The sequence below is a fragment of the Bos grunniens genome, chromosome 27 (genome assembly GCF_055505025.1).
Source record: "Bos grunniens cultivar Pamir isolate PY7600 chromosome 27, Bosgru_T2T1.0, whole genome shotgun sequence".
NCBI classification, from domain to species: Eukaryota; Metazoa; Chordata; class Mammalia; order Artiodactyla; family Bovidae; genus Bos; species Bos grunniens.
Window position 1 is genome coordinate 39,961,016 of NC_141191.1, and position 27,806 is coordinate 39,988,821.

The 27,806-nt window shown below is 47.3% G+C and overlaps 1 protein-coding gene and 1 long non-coding RNA gene across 4 annotated transcripts in view; one reads left to right on the forward strand and one right to left on the reverse strand.

The window, feature by feature from the left end:
- Positions 1 to 43: 43 nt before the first annotated feature.
- On the reverse strand, positions 44 to 26,989 carry LOC147343859 (uncharacterized). Of its 3 annotated transcripts, none has more exons than XR_015156258.1 (3): positions 25,791 to 26,989; positions 19,517 to 25,165; positions 44 to 308 (listed from the first exon to the last, which is right to left on the reverse strand). It is a non-coding gene; the product is annotated as an uncharacterized LOC147343859 (long non-coding RNA). The 3 variants fall into 3 exon arrangements; XR_015156259.1 differs by lacking the exon at positions 44 to 308 and adding an exon at positions 2,128 to 3,521; XR_015156260.1 differs by lacking the exon at positions 44 to 308 and adding an exon at positions 12,469 to 16,427.
- Positions 26,988 to 27,806, forward strand: part of PSD3 (pleckstrin and Sec7 domain containing 3) — a 607,319-nt gene continuing 606,500 nt past the window's right edge. The window contains exon 1 of the mRNA XM_086380548.1: positions 26,988 to 27,802. The gene's annotated coding sequence lies outside the window, so the exon portion shown is untranslated. The remainder of the gene's footprint in view (positions 27,803 to 27,806) is intronic.

Sequence of the window (27,806 nt, forward strand, 5' to 3'; positions counted from 1 at the left end):
ACCACATGTGGCGGTTTAAGTCAACATTAATTAAAAGACAAAATAAAATTTAAAAATCAGTTTCCTTTCACTTGTCCCGTTTCAAGTGCTTGAGAGACCACGTGGCCTGTGGCCATTAGTTTAGACAGGGCAGATCAAGGGCGGTTCCATCATCAGAGAAGGCTCTGATGTTCAGCGCTGATCTGGAAAGGCCTCCGTAAACCGGTCCCAGAGCTGGTCGGCTGGTGGACCTGCAGGCAGTGGAGTCTCAAGTTAAACGCTGGCCGCGAGGTTGCGTTTCTCTGGGTCCTGGGAGAAGTCAGATGGCCCTTGAGGGGTTAATGGAAGAGACTTCAGTAAACAGATTATTGACAAAGATAGGGCTACGCTGACCTAAGAGTGAACCATCCAGAGCTTTCATACAGCAGGGAGCTTCTGAGGGGAGGCCTGAGAGGAGAGGACATCATTGGGCCCCATAGCCACTGCCAGATTGATGATGGCCTTGCTGTGGGCAGTTTGGGGAAACACCGGGCTCTTTCTGCCCTTTATCTGTCTTGCCAGTACCTCCGGCTGGCATCCGACTGGAAGCCTGAAGGCATGAGAGCCTGGGGGATCCAAGCAGGCTCGGGGGCAGAGAGGGGCAGAGAAGCAAGAGAAGGGAAACAGGGCGCCAGGAGCGGGGTCAGCCCTCCCTCCAGTGCTGCCTGGGGCTGAGGGGATCGGACCTGGCCCCGCATGTTCCAGGCTTCAGGTGGGGTCCTAACCCCGAGAAGGATGCCGGAGGGCTGTACCATGCCACCAATGGTGTGGTTTCCCGTGGGTCTGGCTACGGAGGAAAGACCATCCACGGCCTGTGGTTCTCATGCCTGTTCATGGGGCAGCTTTTTTTCTTGAATCTTTTTAAAAATTCATTTATTTTTAACTGAAGGATACTTGCTTGACAGTGTTGTGCTAGTTTCTACCAGATATCAACGTGAATCAGCCGTAGGTTTGCCCATGTCCCCTCCCACCGTGGGGCAACTTTCTCTTGCAGTGAATGAACGTGTCTGCAGTTTGAAACACCTGGCTGAGTGTCTACGCGACAGCGGGGCCCCAGTCCTCAGGCCAGGGAAAATTTACCTAGTGACGGGCACTGCCCTGTGAAAGCTGTTGGGAAACTCCCCTGAGAAGGACTCCAAAACATCCCGTGGGCTTAAGGACAAACATTTAAATTCCTAAAATAGCATCTGCCCCGCGGAACTGCTTGCTACGAGGGTTCCAACACGTGACTTACATGAAGCACCTGGCAGCCCAAGGAACACAGAAGGGCCCTTGCGCACGTTCTCCTGATGACACCCGGTGACCTCTATGACGCCTGCCACGCTCTGGGCTTGTTCGAGGCTCCAGGGATGGGGCAGGAGCTAAACAGACAACATGTCTTGCCCTCCTCATGGGGCTTTCGCGAGGGAGAAGGATGGTAGCAATGTAGATAAATACACCATATGCTCTGATAGACAGCAGCAGGTGCTGAGGGCAAAAATAATGCAAGGAACAGAGATCCGAGGGTGGGGGGCTTTTATAGAGATGGGGTGGCCAGGGAAGGCCTTCCTCGGACTGTGGCATCGGGGGAAAGCCAAAGGAACGTGAAGGAACAGTCACAGAGACGTCTACGACAGTGGGGAAGCTTGTACGGGGCCCTGGCAGGGGGTTCCTGACACACTGGGGAGTGGGGGAGGGTGTCAGAATGATGGGGGCAGGTGAGGGGCTGGGTGGACGAGGTCAGACCGTGGGAGGAGGTGGGTGGAAGATCGCCTGGCCTTGCTGTGGATTGACGCTCCTGGCTTTGCCATGTGTCAGCTCTGATTCACCCACCTGCACACACAGGACTGGACTCCCTGTCTTTATTTTGTGTTCCCTCTGATCTAAGAGACTGGCTCAGAGCACTCTGGGAGCTGGGCTCCTGTCGTGTGTGTGTGTGTGTGTGTAATATCTGTAGGTGTGTGCACGTGTGTATTAACCTGCTTTGTCAGCATAGTGCATCACATCAAGTTGATACCCTACGGATGCTGACTGATGGACACAGAAATTCCCATGTGGTCTTCAATTCTTTTTTTTTTTTTTTAAAGAAAACTCAGTGATGTCCCTGTCCCAGTGTCATATGAACTCTTGGAAAAGATAGCACAGCTTTTTAATTTGACAGCATGAGCCACTTATCTGCACAGTAATAAAAATCCAGGCCATATCCTTCAGAAATGATATCTTAGTTCATCAATCAAGCAATAAAAGAAGACCAGAATAATTTTAGCGTCCGTTTAAGCCTTCATGTAATCTTTGACCCGGGTCCGAAGCCATATTCAGCAGCCTGACAGTAGAAGCTGAGCATGCCAGCTACTAGAGATTGATGGGTTCGGGGCCGGCAGGGCGGTGGGCAGAAGGCCCTGACTCCACTGCTCACCTGTCTCCTGTATCTTTCAAAGAAATGACAACCTGAGTGTTGCGCTGTCCTAAGGACGTGATTGAAATTTCTCCCACAAACCAAAAGGAACAAGAAGTGTTTGCCCTTGGATCAAAATGGGGCTTCCTAGTTTGCCCAAACAGAAAGCAGGACCATGAAGCCAAACCAAAGCTCAATCTGGTTTCCAGTGATGCTTTTATGTCCCTGGGGGTTCTGTGGTCCATGGATTCCCTGTCTTCCCAGGATGTCTTTTTTCCTGTGGATGACTCTCCCTGTGCCCTCTCTTCTCAGCTCCTGCTCCTCCTTTGTCTAGTAGAAATCTGGTCTCCGTTCATTCATTTCTTGGCTTACATTTATCCCCTCATCTGCAGTCTCCCAGACCGACGTGAGGGCAGCACCTTGTTGAAGAGTCTACACACATCTTTGATAGGGCTGGACATACAGTAAATTCTTGTTGTTGTTTAGATCTAGATGTCTTACTTATATAGGTAATCATCTTGTTCAGTGGGAATTTGAGATGACTTATAGAAATATATAAAGGGTTCCTTGGTTGCTCAGTGGTTATAGAATCTGCCTGCCAATGCAGGAGATGCAGGCTTGATCCCTGGATTAGGAAGATCCCCTGGAGAAGGAAATGGCAACCCACTCCAGTTTTCTTGCCTGGGAAATTCCACGGACGGAGGAGACTGGTGGGCTACAGTCCCTGGGGTCGCAGAGAGTCAGACACGACTCAGTAACTAAGCAGCAACGTAGAAACGCACAGAGTTCAGCAGGATGCTTTTGATGGGGACATTGTGGAGGCAGACTGGAAACACGGTCTTTATCCCAAGTAGGACTCTTCCATGCGCGTCCTCTCACGATCCAGCAAAGCCTCCGATGCCCTGAGGCCAGTGTCCACCTGAGCACTGCCCTCCCTGAATCCACCCTTGGTGGGAAGGCAGCTCACCCCACGCCCCCTAATGCTTGGCCAAAGCCCCGTGGACGTGCAGCCCCGGCCGCTGTCTGCAGTGGCTGCTTTGAGATAGAATGTTCACTATCATTTAATCGGTTCGGTTTCCAAGATGTTCCAAAAATGTTCAAGAATTTTTTTTCTTCTTCAGTACTGTGTCTGCAATTAAGGGAAAAAAAAAAAAATCTAACAAGTGAACAGTGATAGCTGGCAGGCCAAATCTTCTTGCCTTTCCTTTTGATGTAGTTACTTCAGTCACAAAGATCAAAGTACACTTTTCTAATTCAACTTTGCCCTGGTTTTAATTTCTCTTATTATAGCAGGAAAAGTGGAGCACATTCAGAAAGGAGATAGCCACCTGCTACCCCAACTTGTAAAGTATAATTTTTTGAACTTTTAGCTTCTGAGATTTTTACCAGTTGTAACAATAGAGACTTGAATTGTGCTTTGTTCATTGAAGTTATTATGCAGTAATTCTAATATCTGCATGATATTCTTTCCATAATGTACTATGATCACTTTATTAGTTAGCACTCAAGTTGCTTCCAATTTTTCATCATTATAGATACTGCAGTCAGCAACTGTGAGCATCCGGTTTTTCTTATAGTTCGGATTATTTCCTTAAGATAGATTCCCAGAGATAAGAGTACGGGCCAAAGGGCTTTAATATTTTTATGATTCCTTATAGATAGTGCCAAGTAACTTTCCACAGGATTGGACAGCTTTTCAAAGCCACCATTAATACAGGAGGTAGTCAACCACGTAGCTACCTGCCAACTCTGGAATTGCATTAAATCTGTAAATTAACAATGGGGGAAAATATTACTAAATTCAGACTGGTGATGAAGTAGTCTGTGTATTGCTATATTGGCTGCTGTGCAGTTTTTGTTTCTTTGCGTGTATATATATATGCATAAGTGGTATATGTCTATCTACGTACAACTGGATGTAGTAAACGAGACTCTGATTTGGAGCACGAGCGTCCAGAGTGTCCCCCCAGGAGCCTGGCTGCCCATCCTGGATGGGGGGGGGGCGCAGGTACAGGTCTGTCCCCTGCGCCTCCCACTTTGGGAATCCTGTACCTCTTGGCTGTGCGCACAGCAACCAAGCCAGCACAGCAGGCAACACCCTGGAACTCAGCGAGGAGTGGGGAGGTAGATCGGGCCGGAGCCCAGTTACCTGGCAGGTCTCCCAGGTAACTCTCACTGAAGGGCTTCCCCGAATCACTCCCCAGAGGTCCCCCGAGATCTGGCATTGGTGGCTCCGGTACCCCTGTTTTGGAGCGTGGAGGACCCTGGAGCATGGTGGCATTGCCGAGAGACCCCAGAGGTCCCCACCTCTGGCCTGGGCCGCCCCCGTAAGTCCGAGCTGCGGAGACCGACTCCAGGAGGCTCGGGTGCTGAGTCACAGCCTGCCCCTGGGCACTGTGCACCACAGGCCTGTGTGGACAGGCTCAGCCCTGCCCAGCGGGTGTCTTCCAGGGCCAGCAACCCTGCACTGGGCTTCTGATACAGAGCCTGGAGAGGTCCTCCCAGTGACCTCTGCTGGCCCTGCCAGTGGCCATTCTGGGCTCTGGCCTCCCTAGGAACTCCCGTGCCATCCACAGTCCTGCGGGCATTGCAGGTTCCCCGATATTATGAGATACACCTTTGGGCAAATGGGCATCTTTGTTTGGAGCAGGCTGGACCCTGGCAGTGCAGTGTCCAGGAGCCCCTGCCTGCCAGCTGGCCTCTCCCGGCCTGGCCCAGACTCGGGCAGTTCCCAGGGGGACAGTGCGCTCTTGTTCATCCCTGGGAACCCCTGCCCCAGGGCTAGGGTCTCCTTTCCCAGCTTACCTATAACCAGATGCTCGCATCAGTGAGTCCCTGGGACCACGTGACCCTCCAATCTCCTTGCCTTCTATGTGTTCCCTGACTCTCCTCCTGCTGTCTCCGCCAAGTACGCCCTCCCCGGCAACAAATAAAACACCGAAACCCAGCGGCAGAGGTGAGATTGCTAGGGGATGATTGACTGGCGCACACGCGTCTCCTTTAGGTCACACCCGCCTGGAATCAGATGGGAGGGGGGTGTCAGTTTCGCAGCATCGGCTGGCTGTTGCAAGCTTATGGCGTGTCCTCAGGGAGGCGTCCCATAGAGGACGCCTGACGAGGATCTGGGTCTCCCTGACGTGTGTACATGGCCTACGGGTGCTTGTGGACGGATTAAGGTGAACGTGCTTCCTCGAGCCATGCGCTAAACTGTGCTCTGTTGGCTGCTCTGGACCAAACACTGCGTTGGGGAGAGGAAGTCGTTACCTAGACCTGAAGGGGGCGCTCTCCGACCACAGGCTTCTTCCCTCGCTTCCTGCAGGGCCCCCCGCCCCGCCCGGAAGCTTTGGGCAGGGAGTGATGCAAAATATTTCTGCCCCCAAGAGCGCTGGTTATTACGCTTGGGGGCACCCTGAGATTGGAGGAGCCACTGGGAGAACAACACAAGCAACATGAAGCCAGAAAAATAAGAGAAATCATCTTACGATGATGAAGATAACAGCCAAAATGCTGGTGCTCATTTAGTTTTTACCATATAATGTGCTGTGTTGAAAATATATCACCTAACTTCATCCTGCCAACCGCTCTGTGAAATCATTACTCTCACTTTACAGACGAGCACCCCGGCCTCAGACGGGTAAGTGATCTGCCCGGGGTCAGCGGCTGGGCCGTTGTCCCTCTGGGTCCCATCCTGAGCGGCCAGAGGCAGCTGCCCTGGGTCTGGCTCCCACTGCTCAGCCCTGTGCCCTGGACAAGAGATTCTATTTATCACGTCCTGTGCGGCATGTAAGGTGCCTGAAAAGACGAGAGGGAGCCGGGGGTCCAGTGCTGGCCGCCGAGACCCCATCCTTTATCCTCATGTGGGACCCTTCGGACCTTTCACTTTCTGAACCTGTCTTTCCCTCCACCTCTTCAGCTGCTGGCCCAGTAAGCCCATGGGGGTAGAGGCCAGACTTCGGGGCAAGGTGAAAGCTGCTGCCTCCAGGGAGGCACCCGGAGGCAACTCAGGGCTGAATGGAGGGGGCGGTGTGGGCCTGGGTACCTTCCAGGGCCGGTGGCGCTCTGGCTGGGTAGGTCCTCGGGCCCCAGCGTGTCTCTTGACCTCTCCTGTTTCCTTGGCCATTTGTGCAGAAAATCAGGAGAAGAGTATTGCCAGTTTCTACCCGCTGTCCTTGGCTAACCCTGTATCCTCAGGACAGATCCCATCCCACTTCTATGAGCCTGGTACCAAGCTCTGCATGTCACTTGCTTTCTCACTGATGCCCCCCGCTTGGAGACCTCCTGAGGCAGGCATCATATTTTTCCCATTTTACATGTGAGGAAAGATCATGTTCAGAAAGATTAACTAGTTTTGCCTGAGTTATCCAGCTGTTAAATGTCATAACTGGGATTTGAACCCAAATCTCCCTGACTTTACTTGGAAGAAAAGTTATGACCAACCTAGACAGCGTATTAAAAAGAACAGACATTACTTTGCTGACAAAGGTTGTCTAGTCAAAGCTATGGTTTTTCCAGTAGTCATGTATGGATGTGAGAATTGGACCATAAAGAAAGCTGAGTGCCAAAGAATTGATGCTTTTGAACTGTGGTGTTGGAGAAGACTCTTGAGAGTCCCTTGGACAGCAAGGAGATCAAAGCAGTCAATCCTAAAGGAAATCAATCTTGAATATTTATTGAAAGGACTGATGCTGAAGCTGAAGCTACAGTTCTTTGGCCACCTGATGCGAAGAGCTGACTCATTAGAAAAGGCCCAGATGCTGGGAAAGATTGAAGGCTGGAGAAGAAGGGGATGACAGAGGATGGTTGGATGGCATCACTGACTCAATGGACATGAGTTTGAGCAAGCTCCAGGAGATGGTAAAGGACAGAGAAGTCTGGCATGCTGCAGTCCATGGGGTCACAAAGAGTCAGACACGACTGAGCGACTGAACAACAACAACTCCCTGACTTCAAAGCTCATGTCCTTTACATTACCCCAGGCCGACATTTAGACCCATTCAGGCTGAGAGGGACAGAGGAAGAAAAAGAGTACAGTTATGCACGAATCCAACCTTTAAGGTTATTTTCAGTCATCTGCCCTTGCCTTTTCAGTCAAGGCTGAAATTACCCAGCCACCAGAAATAGGACTTGTCCTGTTTTTTTTCTTTACCATTAAAAAAAATTGAATTATAGTTAATTTACAGTGTTCTGTTGGTTTCAGGTATACAGCAAAGTGACTCGGTTATATGTTTACGTATATATCTATTATTTTTCAGATTCTTTTCCATTATAGGGTATCACAAGATATATCGTTCCCTGTGCTATACAGTAGGTCCTTGTCGTTGATTTTATATATAGTAGTGTCTATCTGTTAATCTCAAACTTATAATTAATCCACCCCTCCTTCTCCTTTGGTAACCATAGATTTGTTTTCTGTAATATTTGTGTTTGTCTGACTTACTGAGTTTGATCATCTATGTCCATCCATGTTGCCACAAATGGCAGGATTTCATTCTTTTTTTACGGTTGAGTATTATTCCATTGTGCATATGCATAGTTATTGTTATTTAGCCACTAAGTGTCTCTCTCTATATATACACACATACTATATGTATAGTATGTATCCTATATATTTAATATATATTGTTAGATTTTATATATTATAATTTATTTTATTTATATAAAATATAATTTAAATTATATTTCATATTTATATATTAATAAATTATATTAATATATTTAATTATCTATATATAGTTGTTTAATCATTAAGTCATGTCTGACTCTTTGATAACCCCTTGGACTGTAGCCTGCCAGGCTCCTCTGTCCATGGAATTTCCCAGGCAAGAATACTGGAGTGGGTTGCTATTTTATTCTCCAGGGGATCTTCCTGGACCAGAGATTGAACCTGTGTCTCCTGCATTAGTAGGATTCTTTACCACTGAGCCACCAGGAAAGCCACTATATATATACACACACGCACACACTACATCTTTATCCATTCATCTCGGACACATCTCATTAAGTAGTAACATAGAACCTGAGGGAGGCTCCTGATTCTTCTAAAGAAATGAAGTGGTGTGGTAGTCTGGGAGGCAGGGGAAGGTATCAGGAACACATGGATTTCACAGGAATCTCAGTCTCTGTGGAAACTTTGAGTAACAATGAAAGGACCTTAGATTTCCCAAATGTGCATTTGAGAGTCAAAGATCCTTTGTTTGGAAGAACCCTAACACTTTCCCTCCCCAAACCACTATTCTCAGCGGCGTTCTCAGCCTTGCGTTTCGTGGAGATTTTGTTATTGTTGCTGTCCTTAGGAAATCCATGCTACTGAAAGGCTAACGGGAGCAGTACCGGTGTGGATGCGGAGGTCAGCACTAGCCTTCAGCCCCTGCGCGGGGACCCTGCGGAAGCAGGGAGTAACCGGCTGTTCCAGCAGGCCGCGCTGTTGGACTCCGAGACCAGGTGTGCGTCCTGCAGTCGTGAAAGCAATCTCCGGGTTTGTTTAAGGACGGGGTCGCTGCAAGGGGGTTTATTCTGGGCCCCAGCAGCGCAGACGTGTCATCCTTCTGCAGACAAGACACTCAGTAAGGGCCCCGCGGGACGGGTGCCCGCAGCCCTCCTGGGGCTGCCGTCCTGGGGCGGGAAGGGCAGGTGAACCCTTTCCTCCTCTGGTGCCCCGAGAATAATCGCTGGGACGCCAGAGATGCTGCGTGGGCAGAAACTGCGCTCTCAGGGAAATGACAGAGGAGCCGAGTAATCCAAACAGCTTCAGTGCGAGCAGACCCCCTGGAGATGCAGTGGTTCTTGATCAGAGGTTCGCTTCAGTGTCACCCTGGGAGCACAATTAGCATCCCTGGACCGCGCCCCTGCGCGCTGGGGGGCGGCGGGGTGAGCTGCGGAGTCTGTGTCCTCCGCGCCCCTGCGCGCTGGGGGGCGGTAGGGGTGAGCTGCGGAGTCTGTGTCCTCAGCTTCCAGGGCGATCCCACGACGGCTCCTGGCAGCTCTGCAAAGGTACCCTCCATGGTGTCATCCCTGGCCCTCAGTTAGTGCGGAATACAGATCACAGCTAGGGAGCTTCCACTCTTCCGAGTCAGTTTCCTCATCCCTAAAACGGACCAAGTGGCAGAAAAGGGCTAGTTGCTCAAACCCAGAGCCCAGACTTGAGCTACAAGGAGGGCCCAGAGCTCTTGGTGTTGCTCCCCCTAACCCCTACCTCCGTTCCCCCAAAGAAGTTCGGGGACCTAGTGGAGAGGCATGTCATTGCTGTTGAGAGCCATGCCTTCGCCAGTAACAATCATAATATAACGATGTCAGCAGGATGAGCTTGGGCCTTTCTTCGAGGCTGGAAAGTATTAGGAAAGGGAGCCTCTTCCATTTTAAAACTAGACATTTAATTTCCAAATACATAGGATTTTATTTAAAGTACTTTAATATTAATTTCTCACTGATATTGATTTCTCATTTAAATGCTTTCTTCTCTGCGATCACCCTCTATTTTTTTTCAGCCTAACTTTATTGAGGCTTTGATGGCTAAACTTAAGCTCTCTCTTGGTAAATGTCACATGGTATATGAAAATATATGGGTTAGTTTCAAATATCTTTTGACATTGATTTTCAGCATAATCCCACAGTGATAAGAGAGCACTCTCTCTGATTTCAATACCTCTAGCCTGTGAAGTTTTTGCACCTTGTTTCATGTCCCTGGATATGTTCCAGTGTCTCCTAGTTTACAGTCTATGGGAACGTGAATAGAATCTGTATCCTACTGTGTGAAAATTGTATACATCTTAATTACATTGGATTGGTTCATAGTGCTTTTCTGGTCTACTATATTCTTCTTCTTCTCTGTATATGCATTCTATTAATTTTTGAGATTTTGATATTGAAACTCCAACTAAAAAATTTTAACTTATCTACTTAAAAAATAATTGTAATATATAGTAGAACTATATGTAGCCTTGTTTTGTATTTTCTAACACTCCTATAAATGTGTTATCATACTTTTCTAATTTAAAAGAATTTAAAAAATGACAGAGACCAAAAAAAGGATAGCTTAAATAAGAAGTTAGAGGAAAAAAATAAAGCTTATTAATGCTGTATCTTGGTGTCTCTTTGGCACTTTCATCTCCCAAAGGAGAAAACCAGATTGACAGAAGTGAATGATTGTTCTCAAGTTGAACAGGTAACTTGTGACAGAGAGAGGCCTGGGAACCGGGGCGCTGGGGCTCCATGCCCCCAACCCCGCAGGGCTGTATGGGCTCAGAGGAAAGGCCCGAGGGAAGGAGACCCCCAGGGCCCACAGCAGTCAGCTGTGGAGGCCGAGATCTCCGACACACCCTTTCCTTCTGTCTTGTTTGAATCTGTTCCAGTTATAAGCATCGCAGAAGTTAGGTTACCCAAAATCCTCCGCTTCAAATACTTCACTGGATGGTACTGCCTGTTGCAAACGGTCCTTTCAACACAGAGCTGAATGTGCAGAGAAGAAAGGGGAGGCTTGGGTGCTGAAAACCAAACGGCTTTGCCTGTGCCTCACTGCCCCGGGGGTGTTGGCCTGAGTTGGGGGGGGAGGGTGATGCTTCTGGCCCCACAGTGAGCAGAGATCTGGGCGAGCCCCCAACACAGGCCAGCCTGGCAGGACTGAACCCACTCAGAAAGATGAACATCTCCCTGAGAACTTGCCGCCCATGATTTATTCAAGTAGAAATTATAATTTATTCAGTAAAATTAGAAATTAATAGCAAAGTTATGTTTTTAAAAAATCCTCTATGTGTGGAAAGCTAGTAACCCATTACTAAGTAAATCTTGGTTAAGAGAAAATAAAGAAAATGAATAGATGCTCATAATCAAACGATAGTGAAAACACATGTTAAAATGTGTGGACGAGCTAAAGAAGTGCTTTTAGGTGAAATTATAACCTTCAATATGTTTAGTAGAAAATTTCAAAAGGTTAAAAATTACAAGCTAACTATCTGACTTAAGAGTTTGGAAAAGGAGCAATGGAATAAGTACAAAGAAACATCATGAAAAAAAAATAAAAATAAGGACAGAAATTAATGCGCTTTGGAAAAATACCAGCAGAAACAGTATCTGGTTTGTGAAAAAGATTAATAAGAAAGGTGTCTGAAGGGGACAAGGGAGAAGACGCAAGTATGTAAAACATGTAACAAAAGGGGAGATAAATCACAGACACTTGAAAATTTTTAAAGGTGATTACGAAAGAACACATACAAATGAATTTGAAAAACCACCTGAGTCAGATAAATTCCTAGAAATGTAAAACATGTAAAAATTGGCACGAGAAATTTAAAAATTAAATAGACCATTATGTACCCAAGGTTTTCAAACAGAATTAGCCAACTGTCCCTTTCAAGGGGCATGTTCACATGCGTGCGCACGCGCACACACACACACACACACTGGAGGGCAGCCTCTGAAGCGGTTCCCAGTGGCCTGTCTCCTGGGATTGGGGCCCTTGAGCGTAGACGAGACCCGGCGGCTCTCTTTAAGGAATCAGATATGGCAGAGCAGTTGGGTGTCGCTAGGTGACTGCCCACATGGAGACGGCGACCCCCACCCTGCCCTCTCCTCCTTTCCTTCCCAGTCCTGCTCTGGGGAAGCCAGGGGCCTTGTCAGGGGTTCCCTGAAGGAGACGCCTGGAGCTGGGGACTGAGTCTCCTGCCAACAGGCCGTGTGAACCGGTGGCTCGTAAACAGCGTGCAGCTGGGCTGGGACGTGGATTTCCCAGGCCTGCCAAGACCCACGCAGGCGAGATGCAAAGCAGGTCCTCCCCCGGCAGAGCCCGGAGCCCCGAGGCAGTCCGGCACTACCTGGACGACCTGGGTGAGAGGCAACTGAGCCGCAAAGCTGTGAGGTAACGCAGGCGTGTGGTCTGAAGTCACTAGGTCCTGGGGCAGTCTGTCACATGGGGAGACATAACATACACACACACAGCAAACACACCTGACTGGTTTTACAGGTAAATTCCAGTAACGTTCAGTAAGCACTAGTTTCCTGTCTTGTAAAAGTTGTTTCAAAAAATAGAGAAGGAAATAATAATAAGCCTCCAAAAAAGAAAAGATGCCATGCTGTGTCATGTATAAGTAGTTCACTGCTTTTTATTACTACATTCCAAAACAATGTGTTTATCCAACTGCCTCTCACACACATCGGCGTTGTTTCCATATTTTGATCCTGATGTACCTCGCTGCAATAACCATTCTTGTGCAAGTCTGTGTGCCGATGTGTGTTTTCATTCCTCCTGGATAAATTCCTAGGACTTGAATACCTGATGGATGTGGTAGGTGTCTATTTAACTTCATAAGAAATTGCCAAAGCTATCAGTTTTCTAAAGGCGGGAAACCATTTTCCTTCAGCCAGTAAAGTGGCAGAGATTTGTGGTTCTTTAACTTCAAAAAACATTTGGTGGTGTTAGTTTTTTAAATTCTACCCACTACCGTGGGTATGAAGTGGCACATGCTTGTGGTTATACTCTGCCTTCCCTGCTGATAATGATGTTTAGCATCTTTTCACGTGTGTATCTGCCATCCATAGACCCTTCTGTGTAAAGTTACGTCAAGTCCTTTTCCCATGTTTTAAATTTGACTTGTTTTCTTTATATTCTTGACTTTTGAGTATTCAGGCCCTTGTATACATATATGCTCCTTCAGTCTGTGATTTCCTTTTTCATTTTCTTAATGGAGAGCTAAATTTAAAAATGTTTGTAAGTTCAATTTATTTCATAAAGGTCAGTATCTATTTATTAGTTGGTTTTGTTTTACAGTAAGTTTTGAATAAAATAGAATTTCTTTACCTTAGTCAAGGTTGAACCCAAAACATACAGCAATAATTACACTTAGTGGAAAAACTTTGGGGGAAAAAAAAATCCCTTCAAGATAAAGTCCACAATCCCCAGTATAGTTCTGGCCAATACTGAAAGGAGAAAAGAGGAAGTATAAACATGAAAGGAAAAAAGAGATAAATTTTTACTATTCAAAGATTGTATGATCATCCATTTACCCAGTGAAAACCCACAGAATCAACATACGAATTAATAGAACTGATAAGAGAGTTCAGCAAAAGCAAACACCAGTAGACACCAGCAATAAGAACTAGATTCTTTACACCACTGATACAGAACTGGAAAGATATGATAAAAATGAAGTGTCATCCACATATTAACAAAGATGGGTAAAGGGTCCAGGAACTAATCAATTTATTCAAACAGGGTCCCAGCAGAAAACAGATGATGCCGTCAAGTTTGGTCAGATGAGATCAGTCGCTCAGTCGTGCCTGACTCTTTGCGACCCCATGAATCGCAGCACGCCAGGCCTCCCTGTCCATCACCAACTCCCGGAGTTCACTCAGACTCACGTCCATCAAGTCAGTGATGCCATCCAGCCATCTCATTCTCTGTTGTCCCCTTCTCCTCCTGCCCCCAATCCCTCCCAGCATCAGAGTCTTTTCCAATGAGTCAACTCTTCGCATGAGGTGGCCAAAGTACTGGAGTTTCAGCTTTAGCATCATTCCTTCCAAAGAAATCCCAGGGCTGATCTCCTTCAGAATGGACTGGTTGGATCTCCTTGCAGTCCAATGGACTCTCAAGCGTCTTCTCCAGCACCACAGTTCAAAAGCATCAATTCTTTGGCGCTCAGCCTTCTTCACAGTCCAACTCTCACAGAGAACAAATTGACGAAATGATGGTTTATCGAGGTTGCAGCAGGTGTAGGGCAACGCCGAGGCTTGGTGAAACGTTTTGGAGCGTGTCGTATCAGCAGGCGTGTTACTCCTATGCCTATTGTTTTTGAAGCTCTAATTTTGCTTTTTGTTGCTGACACGGTTCAACATGGTTTATCCCCTTGTGCGTTTTGTGGTTTTTGATTTTAAGCTCAAGTGCCTTAGAAATTTATTTGTGAAACTTGTAAAAGGCCAGGCTTTGTCCTTCAGAGCTCGTTTCTGATGGGCACCTGTCACACTGAGATGTCTTTAGACTAAATTTTGACTTTTCTCCTCCCTGAGCACAGCGGCTTCTGGCCCCAGACCCACCGTGAGCTGCTGTGGTTTGGAACTCTGAGAGCAGGAACGTTTTCTATTCGTTTTCTCCTTCCCCTCAGAGCCCAGACAAATACTCCTACCCTTGCTGTAGTTGTGGCCAGTACTGAGTATTGCATTTTCCAGTTTACCGCCTGGGGGTGTGGCCCTCTGCGGTGAAGGTGCCCTGACTTGCCTTTCTGATCTGATGCCTCCCTCTGCAGAGATCAGCCTCCCGGCTCCTAGTAGACCAGGCGCATGCGCGGCCTTCTCTTCCTGGCCACCCTTTCCCGACTCCTGCTCCTTCCCATCCTCCTGAACTCCTTCAACGATCTGATCCTGGTACTCCAACCTGGCCTCAGTCTGGCAACCAGTTTCCTTTCTTCTTTCAGGCAACAAGAATCTCTGGCCCAACACAGGGGAAAGTTTTACGGACAGGATGCCTCGTTTTCCCGAACTGGAAACCAGGAGGCATGGTGGGAGCGGGTGTGCCCACTTCCTCCTCTTGGCTCTCAGACCTACGCGTTCTAGCTCACTGCTAAGGAACAGCACCTTACAACGGCCTTCAGCTCAAAACACATGTCTCATCTAGGAGAGCAGCTCCCCACTCCCAGCCTGATGCCTTAGCTGCATGTTTAAGAGACATCCTCACGTTCTTTCAAGGCAGCATCTTCTGCGTACAGTGATGAATGATAAGTCCAGTGGATTCCACAGTCACATATACATTGCAACAACTCATTTGCCATAAAGTAGGCCCCTTGGTCTGAGGCAATGCCAAGTGGAACCTATTACACTAAATTATATTAAATCAGATACTCTCTGAGACCTCAGTGGCCTGGCCAAGACACTGATCTGTTCCAGTTTTGCTCTTACTTCTAAGGCTTAACTTCTTTTCTTAGAGAGTACGCCTTACTCCGGGAAACAGAACTTATAAATGAAAAACACATCGCTGACACTGAGTAAATTAAAGAGGGAAAATCATCCAGTGTAAGTATTTGCCATCAAATGGCTGATTGGTCACCTTGAGAGATGGAGCTGTACTGTGGGGACTGAAGATGAGAGAGGTGCACCAGACTTGCAAGCACAGCAGCAGGAGCTAGATCAGCCCTGGTGTGCTAGAGTGCCACCTTCTGGAAACAAACGAGAGGCCTCTGGCTTCTAACCTGTTGTATCTGAGAATCAAGGAAAAACAAAAGCTTTACCTAAAGAAGAAAAGGTATTTGCAACGTCAAACGCAGCAGCAGAGGAACAATGCATCAAGCACCATGAAAAATCGCAGTAATACTGTGTAACAAAAAGAAAATGACAATTTTCCAGAAACTAAACTTAAAGTCATGGGATATTGCAATGTAATGGATAGGGAATTCAGAATAGCTGTTATGAAGAAACTCGGTGAGCTATAAGGAAACTCAGAAAGGCAGTTCAACAAGGTCAGGAATAAAACTTATTAATAGAAGGAAAACTTTACCTAAGAGAATGGAAATCTAAAAAAGAACCAAACAGAAATACTGGACCAAAAGAACTCAGTAAGCAAGATGAAGATTGCATTAGAAAGCTTTAGAAATAGAGCAGCTCATATGGAAGATAGAATTACTGAGTTTGAAAATAGAAAATTACAAGTGATACAGAGAGAAGAGGAAAGAGAATTAAGATCTAAAAAAAAATTAGGAAATTCAATGACAGCTTTCAGGAAGTGCAACATTGCAATAATGGGTATCCCAAATGAGAAGAGAGAAGAGGACAAATAATTTATATAAAGAAATTGTAGCTGAGAACTTCCCAAACCAGGGGAAGGAACTGATATATAGGTCCCTAAATTTAAGAGAATAACTAATTATCTCAATGCAAAAAAATCTGTTCCAAGACACATTATATTAATATTGTCAAAAGTCAAGGACAAAAAAAAAAGAAATTTAAAGGCAACAGGAGGAAAAGGATGGTAACTTACAAAGGAACCCCCATTCGGTCATCAGATTTCTCAGCAGAAACCCTGCAGGCCAGAAGCGAGTGGAAGGACATTCTCAAAATACTGAAAGATAAAAATTATCACCCACGAACACTATATCCAGTGAAGTTGTCATTCAGATATAAAGACTTTCCCAGATAAACAAAAGCTGAAGGAATTCATCAACATTCACCTTCCTTATAAGATATGTTGAAAGCTCTACTATCAGAAACAAAACAATCAAAACACATAAACCTTTGAAAAAGATGATAAATAGAATCAGAAAACTGCAACTCTACATTAGAATAGGTTTTTAAACACCTAATTTTTTACAGCATAAAAATTAAAGGCAAAAAAGTAGAAAAAATATAGTTATTTCAATTTGGTAACAAACACAACATAAAAAGGAATAATATGAGAAAACAAAAGTGTAAAATGGGAAGAGAAAAAGGATGACCCTGTATAGGCAAATGAAGATAAGATACCATTAGCCATAGAAAGGACTATTTTGGGACGTCCTTGGTGGGCCAATGTTGAAGACTCTGCCTTCCAATGCAGGGGGCGTGGGTTCAATTCCTGGCTGGGGAACTAAGGTCCTACATGCAGTGGGACAACTAAGCCCGTGCACCACAGCTACTGAGCCTGCAGCTAGGACCTGATTCAGCAAAATAAATAAATGGATATTTCTTTAAAAAGGACTATTTTATCCATGGTATATTTTATACAAACCTCATGTTAACCAAACAAAACCACATAAGACTAGAGCAGAGACAAAAACTATACAAAAGAGGAAACCAAGAAAAATAATATAGAAAGCCACCAAACCAACTGGAAAACAAAAGATTAAACGGGAGTACTAAATCCTCATTTATGAGTAGTCACCCTAAATGTAGTTAGTTGCTCAGTCATGTCTGACTCTTTGCGACCCTATGGACTGTATCCTGCCAGGCTCCTCTGCCCACGGGATTCTCCAGGCAAGAACACTGGAGTGGGGTGCCATTCCCTTCTCCAGGGGATCTCCCTCCAGGGACTGAACCTGGGTCTCCTGCATTGCAGGCAGATTCTTTACCATCTGAGCCATAAGGGAAGGCTGGATTTAAGTTACCAATCAAAAGACACACAGTGGCTGGCTAGATATATGCTGCCTCCAGGAGACTGATCTCAGCTCTCAGGACAAACACAGGCTCACAGTGGACGGATGGAAGATGACGCCGAGCACAGGGCAGCCAAAACATAGGCACTGCAGCAGCACCTACAGTCACAGCAGACAAAATAGACTTCAGCCAAAAAGAGTCAACAAGTGACAGACAGTGTATAATGATAAAGGGAGCAACGCATCAAGAAAACAAACATTGATGTATGTGCATGAAACATAGAACAGTCTCAAAAACGACAGAGTGATCTCGGTTCGTTTCCAAGGCAAACCATTCAACATCACAGCAATCCAAGTCTATGCTCCAACCACTAATGCTGGAGAAGCTGAAGTTGAATGGCTCTATGAAGACCTACAAGACCTTCTAGAACTAACATCAAAAAAAAAAAAAAAAGATGTCCTTTTCATCATTGGGGATTGGAATGCAAAAGTAGGAAGTCAAGAGATACTTGGAGTAACAGGCAAGTTTGGCCTTGGAGTACAAAATGAAGCAGGGCAAAGGCTAACAGAGTTTTGCCAAGAGAACACCCTGGTCATAGCAAACACCCTCCCACCCTCCTCCAATAACACAGAGATGACTCTACACATCGACATCACCAGATGGTCAAAACCGAAATCAGATTGATTATATTCTTTGCAGCCAAAGATGGAGAAGCTCTATACAGTCAGCAAAAAAATAAGACCTGGATATGACTGTGGCTCACATCATGAGCTCCTTATTGCAAAACTCAGGCTTAAATTGAACAAAGTAGGGAAGACCAGATATGACCTAAATCAAGTCCCTTATAATTATACAGTAGAGATGATGAATTGATTCAAGGGATTAGATCTGGTAGACAGAAAGCCTGCAGGACTATGGATGGAGGTTCATAACATTGTACAGGAGGTGACCAAAACCATCCCCAAGAAAAAGAAATTCGAGAAAGCAAAGTGGTTGTCTGAGGAGGCTTTGCAAATAGCTGAGAAAAGAAGAGAAGCAAAAGGCAAACGAGAAAGAACTGAATGCAGTTCTTTCTGAATGCAGAGTTCCAGAGAATAGCAAGGAGAGATAAGAAAGCCTTCTTAAGTGAACAATGCAGAGAGAGGAAAAGAATAGAATGGGAAAGACCTGAGATCTCTTGAAGAAAATTGGAAATACCAAGGGAACATTTCATGCAAAGCTGAGCACAGTAAAGGACAGAAATGGCAAGGAACTAACAGAAGCAGAAGATATTAAGACGAGGTGGCAAGAATACACAGAAGAACTATACAAAAAAAGATCTTAATGATCTGGATAACCACGATGGTGTGATCACTCACCTAGAGCCAGACACCCTGGAGTGTGAAGTCAAGCGGGCCTTAGGAAGCATTACTACCAACAAAGCTAGTGGAGTTGATGGAATGTCAGCTAAGCTATTTAAAATCCTGAAAGATGATGCTATTGAAGTGCTGCACTCAATATGCCAGCAAATTTGGAAAACTCAGCATTGGTCACCAGACTGGAAAAGGTCACCAATCCCAAAGAAAGGCAATGCCAAAGAATGCTCAAACTCCCGAACAGTCACTCTTATCTCACATGGTACCAAGGTAATGCTCAAAATTCTTCAAGCTAGGCTTCAACATTACACGAACTGAGAACTTCCAGTTGTACAAGCCGGATTTAAAAAGGGCAGAAGAACCAGAGATCAAACTGCCAACATCCATGGGCTTCCCTTGTGGCTCAGCTGGTAAAGAATCCACTTTCAATGTGGGACGCCTGGGTTTGACCCCTGCGTTGGGAAGATCCTCTGGAAAAGAGAAAGGCTACCCAGTCCAGTATTCTGACCTGGAGAGTTCCATGGACTGTTTAGCCCATGGGGTCACAGAGGGTCAGACACGACCAAGTGACTTTCAGTTTCCACTTTCCACTATTGGATCATAGAAAAAGAAGAGAATTCCTGAAAAACATCTGCTCCATTGACTGCACCAAAGTCTTTGACTGTATGGATCACAACAAACTGTGAAAAATTCTTGAAGAAATAGGAATACCAGAGCACCTTACCTGTCTCCTGAGAAACCTGTATGCAGGACAAGCAACAGTCTAGAATCAGAACCTCATAAAAGAGTTCCTTCAGAATGGAACAACAGACGGGTTCAGAATCGGGAAAGGCGTCCATTGGCACCCTGCTTATTTAACTTATATGCAGAGTACATCATGTGAAATGCCAGGCTGGATGATTCACAAGCTGGAGTCAAGATTGCCGGAACCAAGATATCAGTAACCTCAGATATGCAGATGACATCACCCTATTGGCAGAAAGCAAAGAGGAACTAAAAAGCCTCTTAATGAAGGTCAAAGAGGAGAGTGAAAAACCTGGCTTAAAACCCAACATTTAAAAAAACTAAGATCATGGCGTGGTCCCATCACTTCATGGCAAATAGATGGGGAAAAAATGGAAACAGTGACAGACTTTATTTTCTTGGGCTCCAAAATCACTGCAGCCATGAAATCAAAAATGATTGCTCCTTGGAATAAAAGCTATGAAAAGCCTAGACAGAACATTAAAAAGCAGAGTCACTACTTTGCCGACAAAAGTCCGTATAATCAAAGCTATAGCTTTTCCAGTAGTCGTGTACAGATGTGAGAGCTGGACAAAACACAAGGCTGAGCACCGAAGAACTGATGCTTTTGAACTGTGGTGCTGGAGAAGACTCTTGCGAGTCCCTTGGACAGTAAGGAGATCCAACCAGTCCATCCTAAGGGAAATCAGTCCTGAATATTCATTGGAAGGACTGATGCTGAAGCTGAAGCTCCAGTACTTTGGCCACCTGATGCAAACAGCCAACTCATTGGAAAAGACCCTGATGCTGGGAAAAGAAACCTGATTGGGACCCAGTAGACCAGAGAAATAGTTGAAGTCCCTGGGTCCTCAGTAGGGGTGTGCTTCTGTAAGGACAAGTTGGTGGAAAATAGAAAGCTGGCTACCAGGTCAGAAAGCCTGATGCTGGAGTTTAAAGTTTATGGATGGGGTCGTTGTGGAGGATGTAGCACCCTAGTTCAGGAAGCTAGTTACTGCGGTGAGGAGGGAGGCTCGGAGCGCCCTGCTCAACACCTCAGGGGCTTCTGATGGAAATCCACAATGCCAGGCTCCAGTCACTCACCTCCTCATCATTCTTAGGGAGCGACCTTGCCTCACATGTCAAAGAAAGATGAGGAGGAAACACCCATTTTGCTATCATCAAACCCATAACCTAACTTATGACTTAGCCTGCTCACTCTGCTTTCTCCTCTGTTACAAGGAATGCCCTTTCTCCTCTCTAAGGCCAGCCTCTCCTCGGGGATCCTGTGTTCCCTCCTCTCTCCCTTTCCCAGGACTGTGCTTCTACATGGATTGTTTCCTTCTTACATCAACAGTTTCTATTTACTGTGTTATTCTGACACACACACACACACACACACACACGCACACACACATACATCTTAATATCAACCACTATTTTTGAAGATGCTTTCCTCTATCCCTGTCCCCCTCCAGCACCATATCCCCGCACCCCCTCCACAAGAAACCTCCTAAAAGAGTTGTGACCCTCACTTTCCACTCTTCGACTCCTGCTCCCACCTCCATGCACACCACCTGGGTCTCCATTCCCACCTCACCTCTAACACTGCAGTGAGGACCACCAAGGACCTCCACCACTCCAAAGCCCGTGGCCAGTTCTCTGATCTATTTCCCTGCTCCTCCCCACACCCACCGTCTGGTGCAGATGCTCCTGGGGAACAGGAATTTTGTCCTGCCCGCTGCTGTGACCCGGAGCCTGGACAGGGCAGACTCCCAGCAGGTGACAAAGGTGTGTTCACTGCTGGCTTTCCTGCATCTCTGCCTCCTCAAACAGACATGAAAAATCATGGCACAGGGTAGACCATGTCGTTTCTCCTCTCTCCATGCCTTTATCCTGCTTCTCAGCCTAGAAAAATCCCTGTTTTTCTGGACTCAGGTAGAAATCTAGACACCAGAAGGTTCTGAGTTCAGACAACAGTAGCATTAATGGAGTCATCTTTGCTGAATAGTATTTATGCCATGTTCTTGGCTTTTACCAATGAATTGAAGGAGAAATTTCCATATAAAATCTCCTATTACATTTGATATGCCAGCATTACAGGGGCCATTTTTTCTATTATGGCTCTCAGTGGCATTCATAAAATTCTTACTTGAAACCTTTATTTTAGAACATAGCTTGGAGAAATGCTGATTTTCCCCTCGATGAACTGGTTTGCTTTTCCCTTTAGGATAACAAACATTACGCAATTGCCCATGACTCTGTCTTCTCTTTGACTACCAAAGAGCTCAGAGCAGAGTCAGATATCAAAGTCTGCAAAGTATGGTGGGATTAAACTGTTTCTTGGGGACTAAATTTATTTTTCCTCTGGTTTTGATTTCTGTATGATATTTACAGTTTCCTTGGTCCTGATCTACCATTTCTGTTTTATCACTGCATTAACGTATTCATTGTTGGTGTCAGCTGGCCCAACCTCTTTCTGGAAGTGGGTGGGACAGACAGGAAGAATAGAGTGGCACTGTCTCAGTGAGGTCGTGTCCCCTGGCTCCAAGCTGATTGACTGTGTCCTTTATGCTTCCAGAAGACTTCATTCTCATCAAGCACAGCTTTCTTCACATTATCAAATACTGTAGTTAAGGATGTGGTGAGGCTTCAATTACTGGGTCCACCAAACTATGTGATCTTGGGAAACCACCTCTGTGGTTTAGCTGTGGAATGAGGATATTGTTGACACCGTGCAACTCAGATTGGGTCTTGAACCCAGGTGGACTGGTCTCAAGTCCGGCCAAAACCCAGACTGGGACTTGAACTGACAGTGTTGTAACTGAGATCACACCTGGTCTCAGGACTTAGTGAAGCTCAGGTTCTTGACGTCTCATTTCAGAAAGAGCTCAGTTCAGTTCAGTTCAGTTCAGTCCCTCAGTCGTGTCCGGCTCTTTGCGACCCCATGAATCGCAGCACACCAGGCCTCCCTGTCCATCACCAACTCCTGGAGTTCACTCAGACTCACGTCCATCGAGTCAGAAAGAGTTCAGTGAGAGACAAAGGGATAGGTGAGAAGTGGATTTCTTTAGAGAGAAACACACTCCTCAGAGTGTGGGCTGTTGGAGAAGGTGAGAATGGCTCCAGGGTATGGGGTAGTCAGTTTTTATAGGAGTGGGTAATTTCACAAGCTAATAAGTGGGAGGAATATTTCACAATTTGGGGGAAGGGGTGGGAATTTCCAAGAATTGGGCCACTGCCTGCTTTTTTACCTTTATGGTTGGCCTTGGAACTGTCATGGCACCTCTGGGTGTGTTATTTAGTGTGCTGATGTGCTATAATGAGGCTTCCCGGGGGGCACAGTGGTAAATAATCTGCCAGCCAATGCAGGAGATCCAGGAGACTCGGGTTCGATCCCTGGGTCAGGAAGATCTCCTGGAGGAGGAAATGACATCCCACTCCAGTATTCTTGCCTGGAAAATTCCATGGAGAGAGGGGCCTGGCACGCTACAGTGCATGGGGTCACAAAGAGTCAAACACGACCGAGCAGAAACACACTGCATGTATGAGTCTATGTTGAGACTCAAGGTCTAGTGGAAGCCAACTCGTTCCATGTGTCCACCGTCTTGGAATTATTCGGTTCTTATCAATTTATGTAATGTCCTTGCACTATATTTTTCTTTTAAAGGATTTCTCCCTGCTCCCTTCCCTCCTGTTTCACTGGTGATACCTACCTGGTAGGTGTACTGTAGGAATTAAAGGAATGGATATGAAAGGCTTAGAATGGTGTCTGGACTATATGAAGCACTCAGTAAAGTTACTGATTATTTTTACTTCGATTATGTTATAGTTACTTCTGTGTTTGACTCTCCTGATGTGTCCTAAGCTCCTTTAGGGTAGGGACTTTGTCTTATTTATTTGTAATACATACTGTAGTGCCTGGGGCATTCAATAAATATTTGTAGAAATGATCAGACTGAAATCAGACTCTGATTCAGGATTGTAGAGGATTAGGAGGTGAATTTACAGAGCCACTATGGGAATAGATTTTGGAAGGCTTTAAAAACCAAGTCACATTGAAATCATGCAACACAGAATGGGACTTGAACCCATATGGCCAGGACTCAAACCTGCCCTTCTCCAGGTCAAACCTCAGATTGGGACTCGAACCCCTAATCTTTTAATTAGATTCACTTACTTTGTGTCTGGACTTACTGAGGCTCAGGATCTTTGTACCTCAGCACAGAAGGAATTCAGCAAAAGGCACAGAAATAGATAAGAAATAGATTTATTAATATAGGATGCTTGTGAGATAAGCAAGCGGGCAGGTGGGAGGCTCAGCCCTGAGATTAAAGTGGGCTACAATTTTATAATCAAAGGAAAGTGGGGAGAAGAAAAGACCACCTTCTTTGAGGAGACACACACAAGGCTTATATCCCTAGTTCCTCCTTCATACCTTGCAGGAGAGTGTCTGACCCTCTGAAGTTAAACTAGGATTATGATAGCACTTACTCAGATCAGTGGAAGGGTGGTAATATTTTTCTTCCACCTAATGATCTGGGGCATATCTCATGCTTTTATTTATGGTTTTATAGTTACGCAAGCCTGTTTCCTTCCATGATATTCTGATAGCTTTCTTGAACGATCACTAACTCGCAGTGGTCTCCCAAAGTTTCTTGGGTTTCCCTCTCTATCTACAGTCCCCTACAGGGACTTCTACAGGTGCCTGTATATGTGCTGGTTGTTCAGTCGTGTCTGACTCTTTGCAACCCCCTGGACTGTAGCCCACCAGGCTGCTCTGTCTGTGGACTTCTCCAGGCAAGAGTACTGGAGTGGGTTGCCTTTCCCTTCTCCAGGGGATCTTTCCCACCCAGGGATAGAACCCAGGTCTCCTGCATTGCAGGCAGATTCTTTACCTCTGAGCCACCACGGAAGCCCAAAAGCCTGTATAACTGTTCTATTCTATTCCTATCAACATTTCTATTTAACATTTCAGGAAGCAAGATCCACTGACGGTCTTTGAAACCCTGGTAGGAAAACGCAGTTTGCTAATGAAGACTAATCTAACAACGGGTGTGCATATCTGGTTACTCACGGGGTGGGACTGATCCCCAGGAAAAAGAGCTACAGTCCTTCTTGTCCACGAGTTCCCCGTGGGATTCACTTTGGTGTTGCGCTGAACTTATCCGGAAGGCCTTGGCTCTACTGAACTAAAGTGATGCTAATTCTTTTCCCAGTGACATCACAGAGCTGCCTCTGGAGACTGGAAGGCGTCAGTCAGGGGCCAGGGCAGTGGACAGGCTTGTGAACGAGTGCTCCCTCAAATGGACTGCAAGCTGATGAAATCAGACTTAAATCATCTCCTGGGGCAATGCCGAGGGAGAGGAAAGGCCGCTCGGGGAGGAAGGCTAAAGTCAAGTCACTCAGCCACGGCGAGGGCCGTAGGGCCGGGAGTCGGGGAGGCCTTCTCTTCATCTGAGATGCTTCTGCTTTGGAACTGGTTCCTTGGAGTTACTGCCAGGCCTCTGAGATCTGATTCCTGTGGGCGAGGTGGTGGGGTCGAGGGCTGATGGGGTTGGGGGACACGGACGGGGTGTGCAGAGACGTGCCGAAGGGTGACTAACCGGCTAACGTCCGACTCTGGAGGGCTGGTGATGGAGCGCCCCGGCGGCTTGGGGGAAGAAGGGAAAACCCGAGGCAGAATGAGAAGGTGGGGGTCAGCGCCTCCTCCCCACCCGGTGGTTCTCAGGTGGTCAGGAGGCACCTCGTCTCCTCCCCTCCCCGCCCCCATCCCCTCTCTTCTCCTCTCCTCCCCTGTCCCCATCCCCTCCCCCACCCTTCCCCACCCCGCCCCCACCCCACCCCATCCCATCCCTCCCTTCTTCCCCCCCCATCACCCTCCATCCCCTCCCCACTCGCCTCCCCCCTCCCCCGCCCCCATCCTCCGCCCCTCCCCCGCTCCTACCCCCTTCCCTCCCTTCCCTTCCCCTCCCCTCCCCCGCGCCTCTCCCGTCAGCTCCGGTGTCCTTCTCCGCGCTCCGGCCCTCCGGACGCGGCCACCTCGAGAGGACGAGCGGCGGGTCCGGCGGCGCGCGCTGGGGCGGGGCTCCGGGCACGACTCCCGGCGAGGCGCCCCTGCGGCGGGTTAGCTTCCGCCGGCCACCGCCCCCCGCGCTGCGGCCGCGGCCGTCACCGTCACCGTCACCGCCGTCTCCTTCGCCCGGCGCCGCACCACTGCCCGCGGGGCGCGTTCCTAACCTCTTTCCCCTTTTCTCCCGCGCCCCCCAGGCTTTTACCTGCACCCCAACGACTCCTACCCAAATGGAAGTGCCCCCTTCCAGTTCTAGGTCCGCCCCCGCCCCGCCCCGCCCCGCCGCGTCCTGCTTCCATCGCAGTAAGCAGGGGGACGCTCCAGAGTCACCCCGGCGTGAAATCCACGGAGATCCCCCCACCGCCACCACCACGTGAGAACACGCAGAGCTGGCGGCGGCGCGGGAGGGGCGCCCACCCTGACCTTAAGGAAGCTTGCATACACGGATCCACATCCTCCCCATCGATCGGGCCTGGTTGCTGGAGGGATTGTGGGTCAGTTCAATTCAGTCGCTCAGTCCTGTCTGATTCTTTGTGACCCCATGGACTGCAGCACGCCAGGCCTCCCTGTCCATCAGCAACTCCCGGAGTTTACTGAAACTCATGTTCATTGAGTCAGTGATGCCATCCAACCATCTCATCCTCTGTCGTCCCATTCTTCTCCGCCTTCAATCTTTCCCAGCATCAGGGTCTTTTCAAATGAGTCAGTTCTTCTCATCAGGTGGCCAAAGTATTGGCGTTTCAGCTTCAGGTTCAGGTTCCAACGAATATTCAGGACTGATTTCCTTTAGGATGGACTGGTTGGATCTCCTTGGAGTCCAAGGGACTCTCAAGAGTCTTCTCCAACACTACAGTTCAAAAGCATCAATTCTGCACTCAGCTTTCCTTATGGCCCAATTCTCACATGCATACATGACCGCAGAAAAAACCATAGCTTTGACTAGATGGACCTTTGTGGTCAGAGTTCTATATTCACGTAGTCTGGCCAGGATCCCTTTGTATACTGGCTCCCCCTCTCATCCGCTTCTGCTTCCTCTGACCACAGACAGACACACACAGCTTCCCAAGTGGAAGCTGTCAGTGGAAGTTCTCAGTACGCCCCCCTGTTCTAAATAAGGGACTTCCCAGGTGGCGCTGGTGGTAAAGAACCCGCCGGCCAGTACAGGAGATACCAGAGACTGGGGTTCCATTCATGGATTGAGAAGATCCCCTGGAGGAAGGCATGGCAACCCACCCAGTGTTCTTGCCTGGAGAATTTCAGGAGCAGAGGAGCCTGGAGGACTGTGATCCATAGGGTCACAAAGAGTTGGACACACTGAAGTGACTTATGCATACTAAATAAAGGTCAGCATTTTTCTATGAGAGAAAGCTTCAGGCTGTAGGCTTATGCCCAGGGCTATGTCTCCTGGGCCTTCAGCTCTGTAGTGCACATGGCAGCTGAACTCTCTGATTTTAAAGTTGTGAACACAGCACCCCACGGCCTCTTTAGTTCTGTTGCAGTGCAGACACCCGGAGGTTACAGAAATGTGTCCTGTCCCTAGAGTCGTCATCATCTCACAAACGTCAACTAAAAACCACACCCCAGGCTCCCTGCTACACGAGCGGACAGGACAGGGTGTGGTGGACGTTCTGTGGCCACCAGCTTGGTATGAGTCAGATTCTGCATTCAGCAAGCCTGCCCGTGTCATGTTTGCTGTGGTCTGCTTCTGTGCCCAAGTTCTCCCCCGGGGTGAGATGTGTGGATGTCCCTCTGCATGGAGCTTTGGAGCATCTTGCAACGCCCGCTGGCAGTGAGAGTAAGCGTTTGTCCCCATCTGCTCGCTCCAGAGTCGAACACGACTGAAGCCACTTAGCAGCAGCAGCAGCAGCTCGCTCCCTGCGTCTAGTTAACGGCAACTGAATGGTCAGCTGCTGATTCACTGGATGCTGTTTAGTTTGTTCTGTCAGCTGTTTATTCATCTGTAACTTCCTGTTAAGATGCAGGGTGTGCTTTTTAAAGAAGCCTTGCACAGCATAAGTTTTATTTTGGGACTGGATGTGCTAATATATAAAGAGGATCTCCGGGAGTTATTTAGCCCCATGAGCTATTTTCTCTGAGCAAAATTTTGTGGACACTCCCTGGGTGCCAGGCGTGCTTCAGGACACCGTGGTGCAGCAGTGAATGAGACTGTCTCAGCCTCAGAAGCTTGCCGTCCACTCCTGCAAGACGAGCACAAGCGTGA